Source organism: Eucalyptus grandis, chromosome 2 (assembly GCF_016545825.1).
Source record: "Eucalyptus grandis isolate ANBG69807.140 chromosome 2, ASM1654582v1, whole genome shotgun sequence".
NCBI lineage: Eukaryota > Viridiplantae > Streptophyta > Magnoliopsida > Myrtales > Myrtaceae > Eucalyptus > Eucalyptus grandis.
The window spans coordinates 23,740,760-23,754,010 of NC_052613.1; the positions used below are offsets into that span (position 1 = coordinate 23,740,760).

The window sequence follows — 13,251 nt, forward strand, 5'->3', positions numbered from 1 at the left end:
GAAGTCAAGTTTAATTCATCGGTTTACCACTTTTCTCAATTTTGATCATAAGGGCCTATAATTTTGAATTTTCTAAAACTTGTCAACGAACCTGCAAATAAGGCCCACGGACCTATCTAATTAAACCTTTTTAAGTCCTCTAGTTCAAGGTTTTCCCCTAATCATTCCTTTAACGAGGTGAAATTCTCAAATTACAGCAACCTATCCCCCCCAGACTCCGAATCAACAAAATCGTAAATAGAATTCTATCAAGCACTTGGTACTCTAGGGCTTCAAATCCGATGAATTTCACTCCAAATCAAGTTCAATCAATCCTTATCCAACACATGTTCGACCATTCCACTAAATCAAGTACTCAAAGTTGAGATACACTATCAAATCGCAAGGAATGAACACAATCTTCACCTCACTCAATATACATGCATATACAATCTATCTCTGTTCAAGATATAATCAAATTGGTACCAAAATAATGTCTATCAATGTTCAGCCCGCAAGAGATATAATCAAGTTTCAACTTATTCAAGTACAATCAATGCATGATCCCGATAAGTATTCGTTTACACCAAGAGTGGTCTGGAGTCGACATGGGTAAAGACATGATCAAAACATTTAAAAAATAAAAAAAAATCAGGAAAACGTGACCAATTAACGACTAGAATCATTATCAATGCGTTAGCACACATAAGCAATTGTCACCAATGGGTTATCAACTTACGACGACGTTTGGTTAAAAGATAATCAACGAGAGTGTTGAAAAATAAGGATTGATGAGTGACCAAAGTGTTAAAAGAAGGTTGAATACACAAAGAGCATCAAGATATAGTTAGCGGTTCAAAGTTACTAGAAAGTGAACCAATCGAGTTCGTGGAACAACTTATATGCATTTTCTAAGGAATAACTACACAAACACTAGATCATGGCATTGTGGGTATGAAACTTTCGAATGTAAAAGAATGAGAACATAACCACTGCAAACCGCTCAAAGGCAGTTATAGTATGACTACTATAAATACCATTGTCCATCTATTGAGGACATCTTTCATTATCTTCACCTTTTTGCACTATATTTTTATTTTCCAGTCTTACGTTGTTGATTAAATTCCAGCATATTTCTTAGAGTTTTCGTATTCATGCCGTTGATTAAATTCCAACATGTTTATTAGTTATAGTTCTCAGATTTATGTTATCGATTAAATTCTAGTGTGTATGTTTATCTTGGTGTACTCAAGCTATGTCGTCAATCCAACAGAGTTTGTTTACATTTGGTTCGCTTGTAATAAATCTACTTTTCAAGCCTTGTTGTCAATTAAATTTCGGCATAGTTTGTATTTGTATGGTTTGGTTCAAAGTAAAATTGTTGATTTTCTCGTCTGCCTAGATATTTCTTATCCGAAGTTGGTGCATGACTCGTTTCCTCTAATAAAAACTGGCTTTTAATTAAAGATATTTCATCATGAGAGAAATTTCGGCAAAACAATATTTAATCAGGCAAAAAAAAAGAATTTACAAAAGATTAAAAAAAATTAAAAAATAGAAAAGCCCCACAGAACAATCAACATTCATGTTAGTAATTGCCAACCAAATTTTACTGAAATGATTATATTGACAAATCGTCAAAAAGTTTATGATCAAATTGACTAAATCGAAAAGTTTAAAATTGAATTGACATTTGTATAATAAATTATGACTTTTTTTGGTTATTTTCCTCTCATTCATTCTTGCCAAGTAAGTGAAAATTTTCCGTCATCGAACCAAAACTTTGTCACTTTCCCTCTTACAATTGCAATCCAACTTGAGTGTCAAAGAGTCCCCTCGCTTAAAAAGTTGTGTAGTGCAATAAGAAGATGGAAACAAAAGGCAAACAGGAAAAAAAAAAAAAAAAAAACCAGCAAAGAGGTATTCCATTGAGTTTTCAACGTGCTTGAGGTGGTTTGGTAATTTTCCTCAGTTTTCAGGGCGTTTTTATACGTGCTGCGGTGAACGTAATCGACTGAATTCCGGGCCCCCGTTCTTTTTCACTTCCCCTCTCAGCCCCCCTTTTCTATTTGCAGCGTGATAAGTTTATTTAACAGCCAAAAAAAATTGGGAAAAAACCAAAATGTCCTCCTCATTGTTGACCTCGATACCACTTTGCCTCCCTATTTCTCAAAATGTCACTCACTTTGCATCATCCCTCACAACTTCAAAATCGAAAAAACATTTTTATGAAAATTATTTCGCTAAAAATTTCATGATAAAAAAAATATTTTCTATAAAAAATATTTTTCAGAAAAACGATTAATTTTTATTTATTTGTTAGTTAGGCAAAATGATTTCCTTTATGTCATAAATGAAAGTCGTTTTCCTACAACATAAATTTGTCATTTTTAGTCTGTAAAAAATATTTTTCGTAAATCGACTAGTTTTCAATTGACCAAAAAAAGTCAAAAAATCAAAAAATAATTTCTAAAAACAGTTTTCTTTCAAACGAATGAACACTCAGGAGGGTGGCACTTTCTGGTCAACACAAATGTTATGTTTTATTTTAGGAAAACGAATTCCTCTCTCTCAAAAGGTGAAAACACTTTCCCTTTTCATTTTTTCCCTCTGACTTCTCACTTTTCCTCTCTGTACGCCGCTCTCTCTCCCTTCGCTTCTTTCGCTCGTCTTTCTTCTTCAGCTCTTCTTCAATGACGCTCAACACGGTTCTAGGTTCTCTCTCCTCTCTGATTTGAGAATAATCTCAGAATTTTTTTGATCGATGCTTTCCATCGTTGAGTTGATGTTGATTCTCTGCGTTTCAGTTGTTTATTCACGTTTCCTTTCATCTTCTTCAAGCAATTGAAGTAAAACGCCCCTCAAAGCCTCTCTCTCAATCCTCTGCGTATTCCGAAGCTTACGCCCGGCCGATCGGCGCGAGAATCCGCTGCTCACCTTGCCACATCCAGTGCTCTTCGGATCACGATGTTCTCGCGCGCTTGAGCTTCGAATCCGTGTGCTCCATCAAACCTTCGACAACTTGGAGCCTTGGAGCTTTCGGTTTTCATTGAGTGTGTAAGTTTAGTACATTCTTCCATTACGCATATGGAAGATAAACCGAGAGCTTTGTTGTTGTTAGCATGAACATCGGTCACGCCCGAGATTATATTAGTAGCTTTCGATTTAGTCTTGATGATCTCGTATTGATTGGGATGCAGTTCTCACTATCTTGTTGTTTCCTTGTGCCGTTTAATCGAATGCACGTAAAGTGTTTGGTGAAATGCCTAAGCATATTAGTTCGGCTATGTTATTTGTACCCTCAATGGAGGAGCAAGCCATTTTTTTCCCGTGAGCATGAGAATACTGCATCTGCAGTGGATGGGCCTGTGTGTTGGACGATACTTGCTCTTGTTGTTCTCCTTGAATGCATCTATCAATGTTTCAAGATTGAGAATGACTGATCTGATCATCCCTCAAGTTTCTGATAATTTGCCCGTCAATTGATGGTTATCTTCCATGTTCTTATGTTGGATTCATAGACGAGACTGCTGACACTTGCAGCGTATAATCAATAAATAAGTTAGCTATCGAAGTTGAGCTATTCTAGAGTCTATTAGACATCTGTTGGTTCTATTGTAACCTTCCATGGAATAAGAGTGCTCGAAAGCATGAGTTTTATTTTCTTTGTTGTCAACTACTATTAGAAACATTTGTCTCTTTTTTCCAATATGATCTTTTAGCAAGTCTATTAGGTACAAGAACGAGAGAATGTTTGGTTTTCCAAATGAGTTCAAGCATTTTGGTTGAGAAAGTTGTCCAACTCTACAGGGTTACACGTACATACTCACTCATCAATCAAATAGTTTCAGCAATCAGCTACAAACGAATAGGTTTTTGTGAAAGCATTCATTGTCAAGAGTGTTAAGCTGAAGAAGTTATGGCTCGAAGATTTCTTAAATAGAAGAGAAAGTGGATATTGACAAGCATATGACTTTGAATGTTTGTTCTTGATACTTTCTGAACATTAGACTTGTTCTTTGGTTACTTGTAGTAGCTATTCAAGTAGCTAAACATCAGACTTTGAATGTTTGTTCTTGATATTGTCTGAATATTGGACCTTTGGTAACTTGTAGTAGCTATCCAAGTCGCTTTTTGTGGCACAACGTTATTTGATTACTTGTTGTAGTAGCTATCCAAGTAGCTTTTTGTGGCACAATTTATCCTAATGTGTTATGGGAAGATAGAGACATTAGTACTAAACTATGAAATGTTTAGCTCATGTACTGCATGGGACATCTTTATCATTCAAACAGGTTGTCTTCAAAGAGTATGGAATATTTGAAGTTCCAAGTCCTTTCAAGTTGTGGGCGACACAAGAAAGATCATCTAGTGCATTTTGAACTTCGTGTTTGACAATATCAGTGCTTCTTACTGCTGTTGCAAGTTATGGCTTGGCTATGCACAACTCTCAATTCTTTAGAGTTGAGCTTCTCTTACCATAAGCTTAAGCTCGTTATTGAACTCTCTGCTTCAAGCTCTGATATCAAAGTATCCTGTGGGAGAATAGAAAAACTCATGAGCTATGTTTGTCCATGGAGAATTGATCAATTTCCTTATCTACAGGACAAATTCTGGGTATGGTCCTTCGTGGTGTCCATGCGCAATTCAGGATAACTTGCAAAGAGCCGCATGAGAAGCGCATCCATATGAAGAGAGCCAAATGTATTAAAGCGATTAATGAGATCGTTTTGACTTACTCTTGTAACCGGAAATCATGTTCATTTTCAGGAAAAAAAATACGTGTATAAATTCAAGTTTCCTTTTCATTTTGCAGGTTCAAATTCTAAATTTACTAAATTGATCGAAAAAAATTCGTTTATAAAGTAACATGAACTCAACAAATTAATTTAGAAGTCAAAGGCACACTATTGTCAATTGTTAGATCATTTTTCAAATGCGATCCAAACACCAGAAAATACTTTCAGTCACGTATCACTAAATAAAGGAAAACTAACCGTTTTCCTGAAAAATGGTTTTTTGGAAAATATTTTTCAAAAATGTTATGTTTTCCGTGAAACAAACACACTCTCAATATTACTTTCTTTCACCCACCACCACCCCCTCCGTAAGGCATTTTACACCACCTCCGACCACTATCCCTGTCATCTAGGGCCCCGTACCATTCGTGTCGCCTCTCCAATCGTGGAGCTTAATTCTCTGTGTCTTCCAAGTCTCCTTTCTCACTTTGTTCTCTCTCTCTCTCTCTCTCTCTAGCCTTAATGCTGCGCCAAGCTCCACCTCGCTCGGTGGAGGCCATTTCTAGATATGGAGAGAGAGAAAATATTGGGTACGTCTTATGTAGCCGCTTGGCAAACAAGAAGGCGGTGGGAGCGCGACACGTGTCCTCGTGGGACCCATAAAGTCGGTCGTCGCTCCTCGACTCAGCGCTTCTTCCTCTCTCCTCCAACTCTCGTCTCGGCTGGTGGCTCGACTCGGCTGGCAAAAGAAAGGACGTCCTCTCCTCCCCGACCCGCACGCTCACGCTCTCTCTCTGTCGAGCATTTATTGCGGAAACTTTTCTCTTTCCTTCGTTTGAGAAAGAAAATGGCGCGTTCGTTCCTCTTTCCCTCTCCATTTCTTTCCTTTCGAATTTTTGAATCTGAAATCCTCTCTCGCGCTCGTTGTTGCTCCGCCGTGCATCAGCGGCCGTTCTCTTGCCATCACCGACGAACCACATTACGGCGCCGCTACTCCGGTGCTCACTCGCTTCTCTCTTCGGGTTCGTTGCTGCTCCGTCATTCGTTCCGGCGTTCCGGGATCGCAGATGCAGCACGCGGAGGAGAAGCGAGCCTCTTCGAGCTCCCCTCAACGTCGGCGCGTCGCCCGCCAAGCGAGACCCGCACACACGGAAGGCTCGGAGGCGAGGTTGCTGGAGAAGCTGGTCTTGAGCTGCCTCGTCGTGTTCGACGCTCCTCCGCTCCCTCTCGCGACGTCCGCTCCGCTCTCTCCCCCTCTGCGCGAAGTCGTGACTCTCTTCAAACGCGACGCGACGGCCCTCCACCTCTGCCGGTTGACTCCGTCGCCCTCAACTCCGACTCCGACGCCGACGCCGACGCGCCTCCTCCCCCGAACCCGACTCGCGCCGACGCCCCTTCGCCGGTTGCCTCCGTCGGCGTCGGAGTCCGTCGGCGTCGGAGTCCGTCGCCCCGACGCCGACGCCTCGGCCTCCGCCTATGCGCTGACGCCGACGCCGACGCCGATGCCCCTTCGCCAAGTCCATGCATCGCAGAAAATGGTGATGCCGACCCAACATTACTTATTCAGTTATTTCCTTTTGCTGATGATGGGGAAATTCTCATCTTGGACGAAAAGTAGTCCATAGTATTCTCACAGATCTTGTAGCATCATCCGTAACCATAGCATAATGATTTAGTTTCTCGATGTCTGCATTTAATATCCAAAGCTGTAGCAAATTAATGAGGATAGTAACAAGATATCATAGAATGTAGGAGGGAGGAAATATCTGATATACTACACAAATTGCACCAAAATTAAGCACTAATGTCTGGGTAACAAGATTGGAAGCTTTCAATCAGAGCAAGAGTGAAATCACATGGAGTTTCAGATTTGAGGATGACATCTACTTCAACCGTTCCTGCGTTAAATCTATTTGACATTGCATTCGGATTTGCATTTTTGTGCCTATGTACTTCGTTGTAAATTTTTTTCCTTTTGATATTCAATGGTAGGATGGGAGAAGGCTGAAAATGAAGTCTTGGTGCTAAAGAAACAACTGGAGGCTGCAACACAAAGGAACTAGACACTAGAAGATCGAATCAGTCATCTTGATGGAGCACTTAAGGAATGTGTGAGGCAGCTCAGACAGGTGAGGATGAGCAAGAGCAGAAGATCCAAGAAGCTGTGGTCAAGAAAACTCGTGAGTGGGAATCAACAAAGGCCGAGCTTGAGACTAAGTTTTGCAATGTCCATGCTAGCTTCAAGCAGCCAAGAGTGAAGCTTCTTCAGTTATATGTTCTGATCCCGCCCCTAAGCTTGATGCTGCTGAAAAAGAGAATGTGGCCCTCAAAGCCAAAGTCCTTTCTATGTTGGAGGAGCTAGAACTTAGGATTATTGAGCGTAATTTGAGCACCCAAGCAGCAGAAACAGCCAGCAAACAGCATTTGGAGAGCATAAAGAGGTAGCTAGGCTGGAAGCCAAATGCCGTAGACTCAGAGCCATGTCTCGGAAAGCAAGTGTGACAAATGATCTTAAGTCTTACAGCAGATGAGGTTTTGCCTCCTCGGCTGCTATTTTATGTGGATGAGGCTTCTTACGTGGAGATAGATAATTGCGAGATTGTAAAGTCCTGTAGAGTTTTGATTTGAATGATTTTCTAGCAATCCGAATCAAACTGCATTAGAATTTCTGAGTGCTGTCTTCGTTGCTTGTGCATCAACTACCTCCCAGACCCTGCAGTGCAAGGGACACCCATAAATTACTTGTCGAACATGAATGGCTGTATCAGTTAAATATCTGCTTGTTATTGTCCTCTGCTTTGTCCCTGAATTTTACATCAACTTACATAATTTGCTTGATATCCTGTTGATGTCTTGAATCTTAATGACAGAGCATTTGGCTTTAAGTCATATCCTGATCATCTGGCTCGACTGAATGATTGTTACCACTTATTTGCCTGCATCACCTATAACAACAATGTCCTAGATATGATGTGAACTCATAATTAACAGGAACTTTTTCAAATCATATGTCATTGTATTGTGCCACTCTGCCTTGCATATTTGCTAGTTTGTATGCTGACTCTATCAATGATTTGAATGGGTGAATCCACTTGTCATCCTGTAGGAAAACTATGACAAGTTGAATGAAGCACTTGCAAGAGGAGACCACTCATGGACTGCCCTAACATTAAAGGTGATGATGTTATGTTCCCTGGCTAAGAAATGATTCATTGATCTGCTGCAGTTAGAATTGCAAGTATAACAGATGGTTGTTCTGTGAACTCCTTTCTGTAGTGCAACCTCGATCCATGGATCCTTCAAAGGACTTGGCTGCTTATGGATATGGAAGCGTTGCTTGGAAAGAGAGGATGGAGAGTTGGAAACAAAGGCAAGAGAAACTACAGACGATGAAGAACGAGAAAGGTGGCAAGGAATGGGACGATGATGGGGACAACCCAGATCTACCACTGTAAGTTCTGTTCTCTTGTCAAATTTGATGAGTGGCATTGCTAAACCAGTCTTCTCTTTTCTCATGAAGATTATATGCCAATTCCTGTTTGAGAAGTCAATTATGTATGGTTTAGTTCTTGCATAGTTTCCGAATATGTTGAGATTGGGAATCAGGGGTCCCTAATGCCGTGACTTTTTCATCTGCAATGTGAATCAGAATGGATGAGGCGAGACAGCCGCTGTCAAGAAAGTTGCCTATATCCTCCAGCCAAATCAATCCCTACAGAATGATCATTGTCATCCGGCTTGTAGTGCTTGGATTCTTTTTCCATTACAGAGTAATGCATCCTGTGAATGATGCATACGCATTGTGGCTCATATCTGTTATCTGTGAGATCTGGTTTGGTCTCTCGTGGATTCTGGATCAATTCCCGAAATGGCTCCCTATTGATCGGGAGACATACCTCGACAGACTGTCCCTGAGGTAATAGATTTTGCCTTCCATTTCATGCTATTTGCCTGATCTTTATGTGGATTTGTAAAATTATGAATTTGGCATTGTTCTTTAGGTATGAGAAGGAAGGCCAACCTTCTCAACTTGCTCCAGTAGATATATTTGTGAGTACTGTCGACCCGCTGAAGGAACCCCCCCTGGTGATGGCAAATACTGTCTTATCGATTCTCGCTGTGGACTACCCTGTTGATAAGGTGTCCTGTTATGTTTCTGATGATGGTGCTGCTATGCTGACATTTGAAGCACTCTCAGAAACATCGGAATTTGCAAGAAAATGGGTCCCTTTCTGTAAGAAATTCAACATTGAGCCACGGGCACCTGAGTTTTATTTTGCTCAGAAGATAGATTATCTCAAAGATAAGGTTGAGGCATCTTTTGTGAAGGAGCGAAGAGCAATGAAGGTAGTAGGAGTGCCAAATTTAATTTATGAATTGCTCTTTGCAGATGATAGTCAAAGTCTTAATTCTGTTCTTGCTGTGTTTGCAGAGAGAGTATGAGGAGTTTAAGGTTCGTATAAATGCTTTGGTGGCCAAAGCCCAGAAGGTTCCTGAAGAAGGGTGGACGATGCAGGATGGAACACCATGGCCTGGAAATAACGTCCGTGATCATCCTGGCATGATTCAGGTATGCAAAGTTGTCATTTTCAGTTTTAGAACTCTTTGTTGATGTGAGATGAGATTAACTGCTTATTTCTGCTATCTTTAATAGGTTTTTCTTGGCCAAAGTGGAGGACATGACTCTGACGGGAATGAATTACCTCGCCTTGTCTATGTTTCCAGAGAGAAGAGGCCTGGCTATAATCACCACAAGAAGGCAGGAGCCATGAATGCTTTGGTAAGTGTCATAAGAATCCACCTTAGTTGGTAAACCCCCTTTTTGCTCTCTCCATTGACCTCTCTGTGAACTTTTGTTTGTCTAACCGGTCAGGGTCTCTGCTGTGCTTACAAATGCGCCTTATCTTTTGAATCTGGATTGTGATCACTACTTCAATAATAGTAAGGCTATTAGGGAGGCAATGTGCTTCATGATGGACCCACTTATTGGAAAAAGAGTGTGCTACGTCCAGTTCCCTCAAAGATTCGACGGTATAGATAGGCACGATCGATATGCCAATCGGAACACCGTGTTTTTCGATGTAAGCATGCAATTATCAACCATTGAATTGCCTCATGTCCATTGCACATACCGTATCATTAATTCTGTGCAAGAAGATCTGACGGAGAAATTTCTCTCTTTCAGATTAACATGAAAGGTCTGGATGGTATTCAAGGTCCTATTTACGTTGGGACTGGTTGTGTATTCAGAAGGCTGGCACTCTATGGTTATGATGCTCCAAAAGCAAAGAAGCCACCGACCAGAACTTGCAATTGCTTGCCAAAGTGGTGCTGTTGTGGGTGCTGTTGCTCTGGGACGAAGAAGAAGAAGAAGAAGAATACCAAGCCTAAGACCGAACTGAAGAAGAGATTTTTTAAAAATAAAAGATTCAGGTACTCCACCACCTTTGGAAGGTATCGAAGAGGGCATTGAAGGTGAGATTCTGCTTTTGCATGAAGTCCCACTTAATTGTCTAGCGTTGGTTTACCTTTTTCTATCATTGAATGTGCCTCTCAATTTTGGCATCAATCGGTGAAATCTTTTATTCTTCCAAAAGCTTGTTTTCTATTGGGTTGCTTCCCAGTTAACATCTGTTCCAATTTGGACTTAACCAATTTTGCTTCCTATGTCATGTTTAAGGCTAGTTCTTTTACTTAGTCATCAATACATTCATGTTTTCTTATGCAGGAATTGAAACTGAAAATCCCACGCCTCAGCATAAGCTTGAAAAGAAGTTTGGGCAATCCTCAGTCTTCGTCGCATCGACAATGCTAGAGGATGGAGGAACACTGAAAGGCACGAGCCCTGCATCTTTGCTAAAAGAAGCTATCCATGTCATCAGCTGCGGCTACGAAGATAAGACTGAGTGGGGAAAAGAGGTAAGTGTAGTGTAAATGCTCTCTTCATGCGATTCCCGAAACAATTATTGTTTCTCTCAGAGTTGGCTGAACTTTCATCATATACAGGTTGGATGGATATATGGTTCAGTTACAGAAGATATATTGACGGGCTTTAAAATGCATTGCCATGGATGGCGTTCCATCTACTGCATCCCTGCAAGACCCGCTTTGAAAGGATCTGCTCCCATTAATCTTTCCGATCGTCTCCACCAGGTCCTTCGTTGGGCTCTTGGTTCCATTGAGATCTTCTTAAGCAGGCATTGTCCCCTTTGGTATGGTTATGGAGGCGGTTTGAAATGGTTAGAGCGATTATCTTACATAAATGCCACAGTATACCCCTGGACATCAATCCCTCTGTTGGCATACTGTACTTTGCCTGCTGTGTGCTGCTTGCTTACTGGGAAATTCATCACGCCAGAGGTAGGCTATTAGATTTTCTTTTTCTTTTTTTTTTTTTTCAACTATTGCTTTTATATCGTACAATTGATGATATTCCAGGCAAAAGATCTTATATTGTCTTTGTTTCTTGTCCCCGTTGCAGCTGAGCAATGTGGCTAGTCTGTGGTTTCTGTCACTTTTCATTTGCATTTTCGCGACAAGTATCCTGGAAATGCGATGGAGTGGGGTTGGAATAGAAGAATGGTGGAGGAACGAACAGTTCTGGGTCATCGGAGGAGTTTCAGCACATCTCTTTGCAGTTTTTCAGGGGCTTTTGAAGGTTCTGGCTGGTGTTGACACGAACTTCACTGTGACATCAAAGGGTGGGGATGACGAGGAGTTCTCTCAACTCTATGCGTTCAAATGGACCACCTTGCTCATTCCGCCAACCACATTGCTTATAATAAACCTGATTGGTGTTGTAGCTGGCGTATCAAACGCAATAAACAACGGTTACGAGTCCTGGGGTCCTCTCTTCGGAAAGCTATTCTTTGCCTTCTGGGTGATTGTCCACTTGTATCCTTTCCTAAAGGGTCTGCTTGGACGGCAGAACAGGACTCCTACAATCATCATTGTGTGGTCAATCTTGCTCGCTTCCATCTTCTCCCTTCTGTGGGTACGTGTCGATCCATTCTTGGCCAAGTCGGACGGACCACTTTTGGAAGAATGCGGGTTGGACTGTAATTAGCAAGAGTGTCCTGGAACATTTGGTCAGTAGGATTTGTTTATGGGTTATTTATCGTAAGGATACAGAAAGAATACATTTGGTGTGGTGCCGTCTGCAATGCAAATAAAGGGCATGTTTGGACGTCACTGTTTCCGCAACTCCGCCTCTCCATTTGACCGCAACACTCTGAAGGGCTACAAAAACCGACTTTGCTGCTCTTTTGCAACAGCTGGGAGATTGTCGGAAAGGACTGTGACACTGCTTCTTGATTCTTTATTTGGTTCATAATTTTTTTCTTTTCTAGGATGAGGAGGTGGCGTGAACCACAGTATAATGTGTATTATCATCTCATAATCTCTCTCTCTCCCTCCCTCTCTCTCCCCTGTGTAAGTGTAACTCAGCCGAAATTGTGAGCATGTATTATATACGGGGCATCGTCCCTCAGTTGATGCTGCTTAATGTGGCCATGCATGGCGTTTTGCTGTTGGAAGATCAAAGGAAAAGTTCAATTTTCTTTGGCCACAGAAACGGTTTTGATTGCTTAGATATTCAAGAGACCTGACTGTACTTATTACTACGAGTGCATTGCAAACCATGCCATTTTTAGATTCTCCTCAAGAACAATAGAGCTGCAAAAGTCGGTTGAAAGATCAAAGGGAAAATTTTCAATTTTCTTTGGCCACAGAAACGTTTTTGATTGCTTACATATGTAAGAGACAAGACTGTACATCTTATTACTACGAGTGCATTGCGAACCATGCCATTTGTTAGATTCTCCTCAAGAACAGAAGAGCTGTAAAAGTACGTTGAAAGATCAGAGGGAAGAAGTTCAATTTTCTTTTGCCACAGTAGGTGTTGTGACGGTTTTGATTGGTTGTTACATATTTAAGTGACCTGACTTAACATCTTATTGCTCCAAGTGCATTGCAAACCATTGCCATTTTTCAGATTCTCCTCAGGAACAAAAGAGTCTCTGTAACAGTTGGATGCAGGAAGTTTTAATGCAAATCATCTGTAGACAGAAAGTTTTACACGATTTGAGCGTCAATGCAGCATCAACTTGGAGATTCATCTTGGCATCTGGTGAGACGGGCCAGAATGATGATGAGACGCAGGTGACCAAAATGTTCGAACTCTTCAGCAACAGTAAGAAAAGCAGGAGAGGAGCCCAAAAAAAAAAGTCACAAAAGAGAATCTAAAGAAAATTCTGGCTATTTTCCACACCATCCCCAACCCCTTTTTTGTATTGGGCTGGATATTATTCTGTATGAGAAGAGACGTGTATTAATCTTTCACTCAACAGATTTACAAAAAAATTACTCCTCCCATTGCCTTGGAGAAGCTGAATTCTCACATCCAGTACCATAAAATGAAATCGCGAGATCTTCAAAACCCATACCAAACTTGCTACTGGCCAAAGACCAAAGAATGCCACAACTGTCATTTCTAGGCACTGAGGTTTGAAAGCGTCTAGCCAAAGGTGAGATG

At 41.1% G+C, this 13,251-nt stretch overlaps 1 long non-coding RNA gene and 1 pseudogene across 1 annotated transcript; both read left to right on the forward strand.

The window, feature by feature from the left end:
* The first annotated feature begins 2,888 nt into the window (after positions 1 to 2,888).
* On the forward strand, positions 2,889 to 4,787 carry LOC120290385. Its single transcript, XR_005548342.1, has 2 exons — positions 2,889 to 3,036; positions 4,585 to 4,787. It is a non-coding gene; the product is annotated as an uncharacterized LOC120290385 (long non-coding RNA).
* Positions 4,788 to 6,825: 2,038 nt separating this feature from the next.
* LOC120285969 lies at positions 6,826 to 12,250 on the forward strand (annotated as a pseudogene).
* The last annotated feature ends 1,001 nt before the right edge of the window (positions 12,251 to 13,251 follow it).